Raw genomic sequence first — 16,327 nt, forward strand, 5'->3', positions numbered from 1 at the left:
TCATCAATAGGAGTATGGGTATGCACAAGAACATGTTTTAAAATTTAAATCAAAAGTGTCATTCTATTTTTCTGATATGATTTAGAGATGTAAAAAAAAGTTGAAAAAATACCATGTTAAAAAAAAAAAGTTGAATAATTTCGAAGTAAAAAAAAAATTAGTTAAAAAAAATACTTTGTTTTTCTTTAAAAAATATTGAATGAAAACCATCAGTCCTCATCAATAGGAGTATGGGTATGCATAAGAATATGTTTTAAAATTTAAATCAAAAGTGTCATTCTATTTTTCTGATATGATTTAGAGATGTAACAAAAAAAGTTGAATAATTTCAAAGTAAAAAAAAAAATTAGTGAAAAAAAATAGTTTGTTTTTCATGAAAAAATATTGAATGAGAATCACCAGTCCTCATCAATAGGAGTATAGGTATTCACAAGAATATATGTTAAAATTTAAATCAAAAGTGTCATTCTATTTTTCTGATATGATTTAGAGATGTAAAAAATACCATGTTAGCAAATAAAAAAAAGTTGAATATTTTCGAAGTCTTAAAAAAAATTTAGTTAAAATAAAATAGCTTGTTTTTCATAAAAAAATAATGAACAAGAATCATCAGTTCTCATCAATATGAGTATGGGTACCCACAGGAATATTTTTTAAAATTTAAATAAAAAGTTTCATTCCATTTTCATTATTTGATCTAGAGATATAAAAAAAAAGTTGAAAAAATACCATGTTAACAAATCAAAAAAAAAATAAAAAAAAATTTGAATAGTTTCGAATTCAAACAAGAATTTAGTTACAAAAAATAGTTTTTTTTTAATGAAAAAATATTGAATGAGAACAATCATTCCTCGTCAATAGGAGTTCGGGTATGCACAAGAATATTTTTTAAAATTTAAATCGAAAGTGTTAAAAAGTTGAAAAATTTTGAAGTCATAAAAAAAAACAATTTAATTTAAAAAAATAGTTTGTTTTTCATGAAAAAATATTGACTGAGAATCATCAGTCCTCATAAATAGGAGTTTGGGTATGCACAAGAACATGTTTTAAAATGTGATAATGGTAATAAGCTTACCTAAACTATGGATGTCAGGTATTGTGTTATCTTGGAACGATAATCGCGACGGGACCTGTGCCTGTCATCATCAGGTTCAAATTCCAGACTAGGTCTTGAATTTGAACCTGTTGATGACAGGCACAGGACCTGTCGAAATTTTCGTACCAATATAAAACAATACCTGACATCCATAGCTTAGGTAAGCTTATTACCATTATCATGTATAAGAGTCAGGTTGGCCTCAGAGAATATATGTTTTAAAATTTAAACCAAAAGTGTCATTCTATTTTTATGATATTATTTAGAGATTTAAAAAAAATTTTAAAAAAATAACATTTTAAAAAAAAAAAAAAAAAGTTGAATAATTTTGAAGTAAAAAAAAAATTAGTTAAAAAAAATAGTTTTTTTTTTCTTTAAAAAATATTTAATGAAAACCATCAGTCCTCATCAATAGGAGTATGGGTATGCATAAGAATATGTTTTAAAATTCAAATCAAAAGTGTCATTCTATTTTTCTGATATGATTTAGAGATATAAAAAAAATTTTAAAAAAATACCATGTTAAAAAATAAAAAAAAATAAAAAAAAAGTTGAATAATTTTTAAGTCAAAAAAAAATTTTGTTAAAAAAAACAGTTTGTTTTTAATGAAAAAAATATTTAATTATAACCATCAGTCCTCATCAATAGGAGTATGGGTATGCACAAGAATATGTTTTAACATTTAAATCAAAAGTGTCAAAAAGTTGAATAATTTCGAAGTAAAAAAAAAATTATTTAAAAAAATAGTTTTTTTTTCATTAAAAAATATTGAATGATAACCATCAGTCCTCATCAATAGGAGTATGGGTATGCACAATAATAGGTTTTAACATTTAAATCGAAAGTGTTAAAAAGTTGAATAATTTCGAAGTCAGAAAAAAAACAATTTAATTAAAAAAAAATAGTTTGTTTTTCATGAAAAAATATTGAATGAGAATCACCAGTCCTCATCAATAGGAGTATAGGTATTCACAAGAATATATGTTAAAATTTAAATCAAAAGTGTCATTCTATTTTTCTGATATGATTTAGAGATGTAAAAAATACCATGTTAGCAAATAAAAAAAAAGTTGAATATTTTCGAAGTCTTAAAAAAAATTTAGTTAAAATAAAATAGCTTGTTTTTCATGAAAAAATATTGAATGGGAACCATCAGTCCTCATCAATAGGAGTATGGGTATGCACAGGAATATGTTTTAAAATTTAAATCAAAAGTGTCATTCTATTTTTCTTATATTATTTAGATATTTAAAAAAAAAGTTGAAAAAAATACCATCTTAACAAATCAAAAAAAAAAGAAACAAAAAGTTGAATAATTTCGAAGTCCAAAAAAAATTTAGTTACAAAAAATAGTTTGTTTTTCATGAAAAAAATATTGAATGAGAACCATCAGTCCTCATCAATAGGAGTACGGGTATGCACAAGAATATGTTTTAACATTTAAATCGAAAGTGTTAAAAAGTTGAAAAATTTTGAAGTAATAAAAAAAAACAATTTAATTTAAAAAAATAGTTTGTTTTTCAGGAAAAAATATTGAATGAGAATCATCAGTCCTCATAAATAGGAGTTTGGGTATGCACAAGAACATGTTTTAAAATGTGATAATGGTAATAAGCTTACCTAAACTATGGATGTCAGTTATTGTGTTATCTTGGAACGATAATCGCGACGGGACCTGTGCCTGTCATCATCAGGTTCAAATTCCAGACTAGGTCTTGAATTTGAACCTGTTGTTGACAGGCACAGGACCTGTCGAAATTTTCGTACCAATATAACACAATACCTGACATCCATAGCTTAGGTAAGCTTATTACCATTATCATGTATAAGAGTCAGGTTGGCCTCAGAGAATATATGTTTTAAAATTTAAACCAAAAGTGTCATTCTATTTTTATGATATGATTTAGAGATGTAAAAAAAAGTTGAAAAAAATACCATGTTAAAAAAAAAAAAAAAAAGTTGAATAATTTTGAATTAAAAAAAAATTATTTATAAAAAAAGTTTTTTTTTTCTTGAAAAAATATTTAATGACAACCATCAGTCCTCATCAATAGGAGTATGGGTATGCTTAAGAATATGTTTTAAAATTCAAATCAAAAGTGTCATTCTATTTTTCTGATATGATTTAGAGATATAAAAAAAAGTTGAAAAAAATACCATGTTAACAAATAAAAAAAAATAAAAAAAAAGTTGAATAATTTTTAAGTACAAAAAAAAATTAGTTAAAAAAAAAAGTTTGTTTTTCATGAAAAAAATATTGAATGAGAACCATCAATCCTCATCAATAGGAGTATGCATATGCACAATAATATGTTTTAACATTTAAATCAAAAGTTACAAAAAGTTGAATAATTTCGAAGTAAAAAAAAAATTAGTTAAAAAAATAGTTTTTTTTTCATTAAAAAATACTTAATTATAAAAATCAGTCCTCATCAATAGGAGTATGGGTATGCACAAGAATAGGTTTTAACATTTAAATCTAAAGTGTTAAAAAGTTGAATAATTTCGAAGTCATAAAAAAAACAATTTAATTAAAAAAAAAATAGTTTGTTTTTCATGAAAAAATATTGAATGAGAATCATCAGTCCTCATCAATAGGAGTATGGGTTTGCACAAGAATATGTTTTAAAATTTAAATCAAGTGTCATTCTATTTTTCTGATATGATTTATAGATGTAAAAACAAAGTTGAAAAAAATACCATGTTAAAAAAAAAAAAAAATAAAAACAGTTGAATAATTTTGAAGTAAAAAAAAATTAGTTAAAAAAAATAGTTTGTTTTTTCTTGAAAAAATATTGAATGAGAGCCATCAGTCCTCATCAATAGGAGTAAGGGTATGCATAATAATAAGTTTTAAAATTCAAATCAAAAGTGTCATTCTATTTTTCTGATATGATTTAAATATGTAAAAAAAAGTTGAAAGAAATAACCAGTTAACAAATAAAAAAAAAATAAAAAAAAAGTTGAATAATTTTTAAGTCCAAAAAAAAATTTGTATAAAAAAATAGTTTGTTTTTCATGAAAAAAATATTGAATGAGAACCATCAGTCCTCATCAATAGGAGTATGGGTATGCACAAGAATATGTTTTAACATTTAAATCAAAAGTGTCAAAAAGTTGAATAATTTCGAAGTAAAAAAAAAATAGTTAAAAAATAGTTTGTTTTTCATGAAAAAAATATTGAATGAGAACCATCAGTCCTCATCAAGAGGAGTATGGGTATGCACAAGAATAGGTTTTAACATTTAAATCGAAAGTGTTAAAAAATTGAATAATTTCGAAGTCAGAAAAAAAACAATTTAATTAAAAAAAAATAGTTTGTTTTTCATGAAAAAATATTGAATGAGAATCATCAGTCCTCATCAATAGGTTTTTGGGTATGCACAAGAATAAGTTTTAAAATTTAAATAAAAATTTTCATTATATTTTTATAATATTAATCATATATTTAAAAAAAAGTTTAAAAAATAACATTTAAAAAAAAAAAAAAAAAGTTGAATAATTTTGAAGTAAAAAAAAAAATTAGTTAAAAAAAAAATTTTTTTTTTTATTTAAAAAAAATTTAATTATAAACAACATTCATAAACAATAGGAGTATGGGTATGCATAAGAATATGTTTTAAAATTCAAATCAAAAGTGTCATTCTATTTTTCTGATATGATTTAGAGATGTAAAAAAAAATAACATGTTAACAAATAAAAAAATGTTGAATAATTTCGAAGTAAAAAAAAAAATTTTTAAATAAAATAGCTTGTTTTTCATGAAAAAATATTGAATGGGAACCATCAGTCCTCATCAATAGGAGTATGGGTATGCATAGGAATATGTTTTAAAATTTAAATCAAGTTTCATTGTATTTTTCTGATTTGATTTAGAGATGTAACAAAAAATTTGAAAAAAATACCATGTTAACAAATTAAAAAAAAAGAAAAAAAGTTGAATAATTTCGAAGTCCAAAAAAAATTTAGTTAAAAAAATAGTTTGTTTTTCATTAAAAAAATATTGAATGAGAACCATCAATCCTCATCAATAGGAGTATGGGTATGCACAATAATATGTTTTAAAAATTAAATCAAAAGTGTCAAAAAGTTTAATAATTTTTAAGTAAAAAAAAATTAGTTAAAAAAATAGTTTGTTTTTCGTGAAAAAAATATTGAATGAGAACCATCAGTCCTCATCAATAGGAGTATGGGTATGCACAAGAATAGGTTTTAACATTTAAATCGAAAGTGTTAAAAAGTTGAATAATTTCTAAGTCATAAAAAAAACAATTTAGTTAAAAAAAATAGTTTGTTTTTCATGAAAAAATATTGAATTAGAATCATCAGTCCTCATTAATAGGAGTATGGGTTTGCACAAGAATATGTTTTAAAATTTAAATCAAGTGTCATTCTATTTTTCTGATATGATTTAGAGATGTAAAAACAAAGTTGAAAAAAATACCATGTTAAAAAACAAAAAAAATAAAAAAAGTTGAATAATTTTGAAGTAAAAAAAAATTAGTTAAAAAAATAGTTTGTTTTTTCTTGAAAAAATATTGAATGAGAACCATCAGTCCTCATCAATAGGAGTATGGGTATGCATAAGAATATGTTTTAAAATTCAAATCAAAAGTTTCATTCTATTTTTCTTATATGATTTAAATATCTAATAAAAAGTTCAAAGAAATACCATGTTAAAAAATAAAAAAAAAGTTGAATAATTTCTGAGTAAAAAAAAAATTTTGTTAAAAAAAATATTTTGTTTTTCATGAAAAAATATTGAATGAGAACCATTAATCCTCATCAATAGGAGTATGGGTATGCACAAGAATATGTTTTAAAATTTAAATCAAAAGTGTCAAAAAGTTGAATAATTTCGAAGTAAAAAAAAAATAGTTAAAAAATAGTTTGTTTTTCATGAAAAAAATATTGAATGAGAACCATCAGTCCTCATCAATAGGAGTATGGGTATGCACAAGAATATGTTTTAACATTTAAATCGAAAGTGTTAAAAAGTTGAATAATTTCGAAGTCAAAAAATAATTTAATTAAAAAAAATAATTTGTTTTTCATGAAAAAATATTGAATGAGAACCATCAGTCCCCATCAATAGGAGTATGGGTATGCACAAGAATATGTTTTAAAATTTAAATCAAAATTTTAATTATATTTTTATTATATTAATAAGATATTTAAAAAAAAGTTGAAAAAATACCATGTTAAAAAAAAAAAAAAGTTGAATAATTTTTAATTAAAAAAAAAATTAGTTAAAAAAAATATTTTTTTTTTTCTTTAAAAAATATTGAATGAGAAACATAAGTCCTCATCAATAGGAGTATGGGTATGCACAAGAATATGTTTTAACATTCAAATCGAAAGTGTCATTCTATTTTTCTGATATGATTTAGAGATGTAAAAAAAATAACATGTTAACAAATAAAAAAAAAGTTGAATAATTTCGAAGTAAAAAAAAAAAATATTAAAATAAAATAGCTTGTTTTTCCTGAAAAAATATTGAATGGGAACCATCAGTCCTCATCAATAGGAGTATGGGTATGCACAGGAATATGTTTTAAAATTTAAATCAAAAGTGTCATTCTGTTTTTCTGATATGATTTAGAGATGTAAAAAAACTTGAAAAAAATACCATGTTAAAAAGTAAAAAAATGAAAAAGAAGTTGAATAATTTCGAAGTCAAAAAAATTTAGTTCAAAACACTAGTTTGTTTTCATGAAAAAATATTGCATGAAAACCATCAATCCTCATCAATAGGAGTATGGGTATGCACAAGAATATGTTTTAACATTTAAATCAAAAGTCTAAAAAAGTTGAATAATTTTTAATTAAAAAAAAATTAGTTAAAAAAATAGTTTGTTTTTCGTGAAAAAAATATTGAATGAGCACCATCAGTCCTCATCAAGAGGAGTATGGGTATGCACAAGAATAGGTTTTAACATTTAAATCGAAAGTGTTAAAAAGTTGAATAATTTCGAAGTCAGAAAAAAAAACAATTTAATTAAAAAAAATAGTTTGTTTTTCATGAAAAAATATTGAATGAGAATCATCAGTCCTCATCAATAGGAGTTTGGGTTTGCACAAGAATATGTTTTAAAATTTAAATCAAAATTTTCATTATATTTTTCTTTTATTATTTATAATTTAAAAAAAAATTTGGAAAAAATACCATGTTAAAAAAAAAAAAAAAAAAATTGAATTATTTTGATGTAAAAAAAAATTAGTTATAAAAAATAGTTTGTTTTTTATTTAAAAAATATTGAATGAGAACCATCAGTCCTCATCAATAGGAGTATGGGTATGCATAAGAATATGTTTTAAAATTCAAATCAAAAGTGTCATTCTATTTTTCTGATATGATTTAGAGATCTAAAAAAAAAGTTGAAAAAATACCCTGTTAACAAATAAAAAAAAAAAGAAAAAAAAGTTGAATAATTTTTAAGTCAAAAAAAAATTTATTTAAAAAAAATAGTTTTTTTTTAATGAAAAAAATATTTAATGAGAACAATCAGTCCTCATCAATAGGAGTATGGGTATGCACAAGAATATGTTTTAACATTTAAATCAAAAGTGTCAAAAAGTTGAATAATTTCGAAGTAAAAAAAAAATTTGTTAAAAAAATAGTTTGTTTTTCATGAAAAAAATATTGAATGAGAACCATCAGTCCTCATCAAGAGGAGTATGGGTATGCACAAGAATATGTTTTAAAATTTAAATCGAAAGTGTTAAAAAGTTGAATAATTTCGAAGTCAGAAAAAAAACAATTTAATTAAAAAAAAATAGTTTTTTTTTCACTAAAAGATACTGAATGAGAATCATCAGTTCTCACCATAAGGAGTATGGGTATGCACAAGAATATGTTTAAAATTTAGATCAAAAGTATTATTATATTTTTCTGATATGATATAGAGATGTAAAAAAAAATTTTAAAAAAATAACATTTTAAAAAAAAAAGAAAAAAGTTGAATAATTTTGAAGTAAAAAAAAATTGGTTAAAAAAAATAGTTGTTTTTTTTCTTGAAAAAATATTGAATGAGAACCATCAGTCCTCATCAATAGGAGTATGGGTATGCATAAGAATATGTTTTAAAATTCAAATCAAAAGTGTCATTCTATTTTTCTGATATGATTTAGAGATGTAAAAAAAAGTTGTAAAAAATACCCTGTTAACAAATAAAAAAAAAATAAAAAAAAGTTGAATAATTTTTAAGTCCAAAAAAAATTTTGTTAAAAAAAATAGTTTGTTTTTCATGAAAAAAATATTGAATGAGAACCATCAGTCCTCATCAATAGGAGTATGGGTATGCACAAGAATATGTTTTAACATTTAAATCAAAAGTGTCAAAAAGTTGAATAATTTCGAAGTCAGAAAAAAATAATTTAATTAAAAAAAATAATTTGTTTTTCTTGAAAAAATATTGAATGAGAATCATCAGTCCTCATCAATAGTAGTTTGGGTATGCACAATAATATTTTTTAAAATTTAAAAAAAAATTTTAATTATATTTTTCTGATATTATACAGATATTAAAAAAAAAGTTTAAAAAATAAAATGTTAAAAAAAAAAAAAAGTTGAATAATTTTTAATTAAAAAAAAAATTAGTTAAAAAAAATAGTTTGTTTTTTCATGAAAAAAAATTTAATTAGAAACAAAATTCATCATAAATAGTATTAAGGTTATTCATAATAGTTTTTTTTAACATTCAAATAGAAATTCCCATTATAATCTTATTATATGATTTATAGATCTAAAAAAAATAACATGTTAACAAATAAAAAAAAGTTGAATAATTTCTAAGTAAAAAAAAAAATGTTAAAATAAAATAGCTTGTTTTTCATGAAAAAATATTGAATGGGAACCATCAGTCCTCATCAATAGGAGTATGGTTATGCAAATGAATATTTTTTAAAATTTAAATCAAAATTTTAATTATATTTTTATGATATGATTTATATATATAAAAAAAAGTTTAAAAAAATACCATTTTAAAAAGTCAAAAAAAAATAAAAAAAAGTTGAATAATTTATAAGAAAAAAACAAATTTAGTTAAAAAAAAATAGTTTTTTTTTCATGAAAAAAATATTGAATGAGAAAAATCAGTCCTCATCAATAGTATTATGGGTTTGCACAAGAATATGTTTTAAAATTTAAATCTAAAGTTTCATAAAGTTGAATAATTTTTAAGTAAAAAAAAATTAGTTAAAAAAATAGTTTGTTTTTCTTGAAAAAAATATTGAATGAGAACCATCAGTCATCATCAATAGGAGTATGGGTATGCACAAGAATATGTTTTAACATTTAAATCGAAAGTGTTAAAAAGTTGAATAATTTCGAAGTCAGAAAAAAAAACAATTTAATTTAAAAAAATAGTTTGTTTTTCATGAAAAAATATTGAATGAGAATCATCAGTCCTCATCAATAGGAGTTTGGGTATGCACAAGAATATTTTTTAAAATTTAAATCAAAAGTGTCATTATATTTTTATTATATTATTTATACATTTAAAAAAAATTTGAAAACAAAAACCGTTTAAAAAAAAAAAAAAAAAAGTTGAATAATTTTTAATTAAAAAAAATTAGTTATAAAAAATAGTTTTTTTTTTCTTTAAAAAATATTTAATGACAACCATCAGTCCTCATCAATAGGAGTATGGGTATGCATAAGAATATGTTTTAAAATTCAAATCAAAAGTTTCATTCTATTTTTCTTATATGATTTATAGATGTAAAAAAAAAGTTGAAAAAAATACCATGTTAACAAATAAAAAAAAAGAAAAAAAGTTGAATAATTTTTAAGTCCAATAAAAATTTTGTTAAACAAAACAGTTTTTTTTTAATGAAAAAATATTGAATTAGAACCATCAGTCCTCATCAATAGGAGTATGGTTACGCACAAGAATATTTTTTTAAATTTAAATATAAAGTGTCATAAAGTTGAATAATTTCAAATTAAAAAAAAAATTTGTTAAAAAAATAGTTTGTTTTTCATGAAAAAAAATTCAATGAGAACCATCAGTCCTCATCAAGAGGAGTATGGGTATGCACAAGAATATGTTTTAACATTTAAATCGAAAGTGTTAAAAAGTTGAATAATTTCGAAGTCAGAAAAAAAACAATTTAATTAAAAAAAAATAGTTTGTTTTTCATGAAAAAATATTGAATGAGAATCATCAGTCCTCATCAATAGGAGTATGGGTATGCACAAGAATGTGTTTTAAAATTTAAATCAAAAGTGTCATTCTATTTTTCTTATATGATTCAGATATGTAAAAAAAAAGTTGAAAAAAAATACCATTTTAAAAAAAAAAGAAAAAAAAGTTGAATAATTTTGAAGTAAAAAAAAAAATTAGTTAAAAAAAATAGTTTTTTTTTTTCTTGAAAAAATATTGAATGAGAACCATCAGTCCTCATCAATAGGAGTATGGGTATGCATAAGAATATGTTTTAAAATTCAAATCAAAAGTGTCATTCTATTTTTCTGATATGATTTAGAGATCTAAAAAAAAGTTGAAAAAAATACCATGTTAACAAATAAAAAAAAATAAAAAAAAAGTTGAATAATTTTTAAGTACAAAAAAAATTTTGTTAAAAAAAATAGTTTTTTTTTCATTAAAAAAATATTGAATGAGAACCATCAGTCCTCATCAATAGGAGTATGGTTTTGCACAAGAATATGTTTTAAAATTTAAATCAAAAGTGTCAAAAAGTTGAATAATTTCGAATTAAAAAAAAAATAGTTAAAAAATAGTTTGTTTTTCATGAAAAAAATATTGAATGAGAACCATCAGTCCTCATCAATAGGAGTATGGGTATGCACAAGAATAGGTTTTAACATTTAAATCGAAATTGTTAAAAAATTTAATAATTTCGAAGTCAGAAAAAAAACAATTTAATTAAAAAAAATAGTTTGTTTTTCATGAAAAGATATTGAATGAGAACCACCAGTCCTCATCAATAGAAGTATGGGTATGCACAAGAATATGTTTTAAAATTTAAATCAAAAGTGTCATTCTATTTTTATTATATGATTTAGAGATGTAAAAAAAAGTTGAAAAAAATACCATGTTAAAATACAAAAAAAAATAAAAAAATTTGAATAATTTATAAGTAAAAAAAAAATTAGTTAAAAAAATATTTTTTTTTTTCTTGAAAAAATATTGAATGAGAACCATCAGTCCTCATCAATAGGAGTATGGGTATGCATAAGAATATGTTTTAAAATTCAAATCAAAAGTGCCATTCTATTTTTCTGATATGATTTAGAGATGTAAAAAAAAGTTGAATAATTTCGAAGTCCAAAAAAACAATTAGTTAAAAAAAATAGTTTGTTTTTCATGAAAAAAAATATTGAATTAGAACCATCAGTCCTCATCATTAGGAGTATGGGTATGCACAGGAATATGTTTTAAAATTCCAATCCAACGTATCATTAAGTTTTTTTGAAAATATTTATAGATGTAAAAAAAAGTTAAATAATTTTGATGTCAACGAGCATTTTGTTAAAAACAATAGATTGTTTTTTAAGAACAAATATTTATTGAAGATTATCAGTTTTAATAATTTGGAGTATGGGAGTGCACAAAATTTTGTTTAAAAATTTAAATTAAAATTGGCATTCTTTTTTTCTGATATTATTTGGAGAACTAAAAAAAAAGTTGAATAATTTTAAAGTCAAAAAAAGATTTTGTTAAAAAAATAGTTTGTTTTTTATTAAAAAAAATATATTGAATTAGAATCATCAGTCGTCATCAATAAGGAGTATGGGTATGCACAAGAATATATTTTAAAATTTAAATCAAAAGTGTCATTCTATTTTTCTGATATGATTTAGAGATGTAAAAAAAAAGTTGAAAAAATATATCATGTTAAAAAAAGTAAATAAAAAAAAGTTAAAAAAACTAAAAAAAATTCAAAAAAAATGGCGGGGGGGGGGGCAAAAAGTTGGGGGGGAGGGGTCACTTGAAGTTTGGGATAATAGGGGACCCGTGGGGAGTGAGGCCCCGGTAGTTTGGGTCTGTGATCCCTATGATTCTTGACGGATCGTATTTGTATATATATCACTGCTTCATTTGTAAGGATTTCTAAGGATTGTTCTGAATTCCTTTACTTAAATTCTTTTCTTACCATCTACATCTCTCTAAGTATCAACTTTTTAGTATACTATAATGTTAAACTCTATTTTAAATTGACAACACTGTTCAAACGCCACTTGTGTATTATACAGAACAAAACGAAGAAGTAAAGCTAGGTCAAGTCATAAGACCATTTAATCATCGTTAACCATTTCCATAGATTGATATTGTTCCAAATTTATAATAAATAAGCTATGAGTTAACATGCTCTTCGGGGTTACCTTAACTGCTTATCAGTTTAACCCTTTTTCTCCATCTTCATACTATCTAATCACTAATTAGAATCATTCACGGTCCTATTATTTAAACATTAATTAATATCGTTCATATAGTCCAATTCGCAAATGCTAAACCCTTTTTTTTGCAAATAGAGTTATTTTTTTGGTAAATGATTCAACAGCATATGGCATCAATTCTAGACATGTTGCATTCTTAATCAAACTCGATGAGATGCCTTTAAGCTAGAGGTTATCAAACTCTTTGACAGGTTCTACTCACTCTCTTTGAAAAGGTGTAGAGCTTCAAGCAAATAGCATGGTAATTCCTATACGTCCCAGCAAAGTATAAGGCCATGTGAGGTACTCACTCTCTTTGAAAAGGTGTATACGTCCTGGAAAAGAGTATGGTAATTCCTATACGTCCCAGCAAAGTAAAAGTTAGCACTCTACTTATAAGCAAATAGAGGGAACAACAAGCTTGTAGTCGCAACTTGTTTTTTTACATGTAAGCTCTATGCTTCTCTGTGGTTTAGCTTCTGAGCCTTTTATAATGATAATATTCAGACGTAGCTATTTGAAAAATCCTGCTGTTCTAAAAAAAGAAAAGTCAATTTTTTAAGCAATTAATTAAAAAAAACTTTCCACAAAATAAGTTTTCAAAGAAAAGTAAAGAACTCTATTAAACCAAAAATGAGCAAAAATCAAACCAAATAATCTACCAAGCGTGAAACTACCACAAATCAGCATTGATAAATAAATGAAACCCAAAACGGAGAGGAATTACAATAATTAACAAAGTCAAACTCAAAACGAGAAAAAATTAACTTGAGTATGTCTAAAATCCCCAAAGCCTTCCCAAGGCCAGAACATAATTTGCACTTTACTGAAAAAAATATAAATGTTTTTACTTTTACAACTTTAATAAATCAAATAATATTAACATTTTGATTTACAAATATCAGTATGTGTATATTAAACTGACAATGCACATTCCATTTGTATTTTTTTTCAGTAAAGTGCAAATTATATTTTGGCCTTGGGAAGATATAGGGGTTTTGATCCCTACTCATGTTAATTTCTGCTCGTTTTGGGTTTCTTTTATCTATGGAAAAACTTATTTTGTGGAAAAAGTTTTTTTTTAATTAATTTCTGTTCGTTTTATATTGACATAGTCTTTTCAATGAAAAAGGAAAAATAGTTCAAATATTTTCTTTTTTTTAAGACTTTATAGTTTGGCCTGCTATTTGTATGTTGGAGAAAATTTTTCAGCAATTTTTAACAACATGCACCCTTACCTTACAACCTTAACTTACAATCTTAACTTACAACCTTTGCCCTGGGGACTCTTGGGGTTTCTCATCCTTAAATACATAATTTCCAGAACTTTCAACTACGTTGAAAAAAATGGCTATCTATAAACTTTGACTGAATGTGTTTGAGGAAATGTTGGGCCTGAGAGGGGGGTTAATTACTCTCCACTCACTTTCGACTATTAAAAAGGGCAATTTCAATTTCCAATCAAATGAACCCCTTTTGAAATTTTTACAACAACTTTCTATATAAACCTTATATGCTTCCAGGGTATAACTTACAACCCTTGCACTGAGGGCTCTGAGGGGTTTATCATCCTAAAAGATCTAATTTCCAGAAGTTTCGACTACGTTGAACAAAATAGATATCTCAAAATTTTGATTGGATGTGTTTGGGGAAATGGTGGGCGTGAGAGGGGGGTTAGTTGCCCATCAATCACTTTCGACTATTAAAAGGGCACTGGCCCTTTTAATTTTCAATTGAATGAGCCCCTTTTGATGTTTTTACAACATCGCTTTCTATAAAAACCTTACATGCTCCCAGGGCATAACTTGCAAACCTTGCCCTGAGAGTTTTGGGGGGGATGGGCTGTCATCCTTAAAGACCTAATTTCCAAAACTTTTAACTACGTTGAATAAAATGGCTATCTAAAAATTTTTAGTGGATGTGTTTGGGGAAAAGGTGGGCGTGAGAGGGGGGTTAGTTGCCCTCAAATCACTTTCGACTATTAAAAAGGGAACTAGCCCTGTGAATTTCCAATCGAATAAGCTCTTTTTCAAGTTTTTACGACAAAGATTTTAATAGAAACCTTATATTCCCCCAAGGCATAACTTATAGTCGTTGCCCTGAAGACTGTGGGGGGAGTGTTTTGTTCAAAGGTATAATTTCCTGAACTTTAAACTGCGCGGAACAAAATGGCTATCTCAAAATTTTGATTGGATATGTTTGGGGAAATGGTGGGCGTGGAAAGGGTTTTAGTTATCTTCCAATCACTTTCGATTATTAAAAAAGGCACTATCCATTTCAATTTCCAATTGAATGAGCCCTTTTTGAAGTTTCTACGACAACGCATTCTATAAAAACTTTATATGCCCCCAGGGCATAACTCATAACCCTTGTGTCTCACAAACCTTGTGAGGGGGAGTGTCCTTCTCAAAAACATAATTTATATCTGGAAATTAACAATGCTTAACAAAATGGCTATCTAAAAATTTTGATTGGATTTGTTTGAGGGAAAGGTGGGCGAGAGAGGGGGGTTACTTGCCCTCAAATCACTTTTGACTATTAAAAAAGGCACTAGACCTTTGAATTTCCAATCGAATGAGCCCTTTTTCAAGTTTCTACGATAAAGATTTCAATAAAAACTGATATGCCCCCAGGGCACCACTTATAACCCTTGCCCTTAAGACTGTCGGGAGAGTTTCCTGCTCAAAGGTATAATTTCCTGAACTTTAAACTGCATGAAAGACAATGGCTATCTCAAAATTTTGATTGGATGTGTTTGGGGAAATAGTGGGCATGGAAGGGGTGTTAGTTACCTTCCAATTACCTTCGACTATTAAAAAGGGCAGTAGCCATTTCCATTTCTAGTCGAATCAGCCCTTTTGGAAGTTCCTACAATAATGCGTTCTATAAAAACCTTACACGTCCCCAGGGTATAGCTTGCAACCGTTTCCCTGAAGGATTTCAGGGGGTTTTCATCCTGACAAACCCATGTTACAGATCTTGAAACAATATTGAAAAAAATTGCTATCTCAAAACTTTGATTTGATGTGTTTGTAGAACTGGTGGGCTTGAGAAGGGGGTTAGTTGCCATCCAATCACTTTCGATTATTAAAAAGGGCACTAGCCCTTCGAATTTCCAATCGAATGAGCTTTTTTTGAAGTTTCTACAACAACGCCTTCTATAAAACCTTATGTGCCCCCAGGGCATAACCTACAACACCTGCCTTGAGGGCTGTAGAGGAAGTTTCCTCCTCAAAAACAAAATTTCTATTTTGAAATCAACTACGCTTAAAAAATTGACAATCTTAAATTTTTGTTGGGATGTTTCGAGAATTGGGGGGGGTGAATGGGTTGTTTGTTGCCTTCCATTAACTTTCGACAATTAAAAAGGGCACAAGCCACTCCAATTTCCAATTCAATGAACCCTTTTTGAAGTTTCTACGACAACTTCTTCGGTACGAAGTGCCCTGCTCTAAAGGAAAAAAATAATAAATAATACATTGTGCCAACATCGTTCTTATATGCCCTCAGAGCATAACTTAAAACCCTTGCCCTGAGGGTTTTTAGGGAGTGTCCTCTTCAAAAACATATTTACTATCTGGAAATCAACTTCGCTGAACAAAATGGCCATCTCAAAATTTTGATTGGATGTGTTTGGGGGAATGGTGGGCGTGGGGGGGGGGGGGGCAAGTTGCCCTACAAAAAAATTAGACAAATAAAAAGGGCACAAACCCTTTGAATTTCCAATCGAATGAGCCTTTTTTTTTAAGTTTCTACGATAACACCTTCTATAAAAACCTTAAACGCTCCACGGGCATAGATAAAGACCCTTGTCCGACGGGCTGTG

General features: G+C 25.4%; 1 protein-coding gene across 1 annotated transcript in view; it reads left to right on the forward strand.

Annotated features, from left to right (window-relative positions):
- The window catches only part of Arp10 (Actin-related protein 10), a 345,788-nt gene that overhangs the window by 121,057 nt on the left and 208,404 nt on the right, over nucleotides 1–16,327 (forward strand). The window lies entirely within an intron of this gene.

The sequence above is a fragment of the Artemia sp. Qi Xiang Cuo genome, chromosome 7, assembly GCF_049724085.1.
Source record: "Artemia sp. Qi Xiang Cuo chromosome 7, ASM4972408v1, whole genome shotgun sequence".
Classification (NCBI taxonomy): Eukaryota; Metazoa; Arthropoda; class Branchiopoda; order Anostraca; family Artemiidae; genus Artemia; species Artemia sp. Qi Xiang Cuo.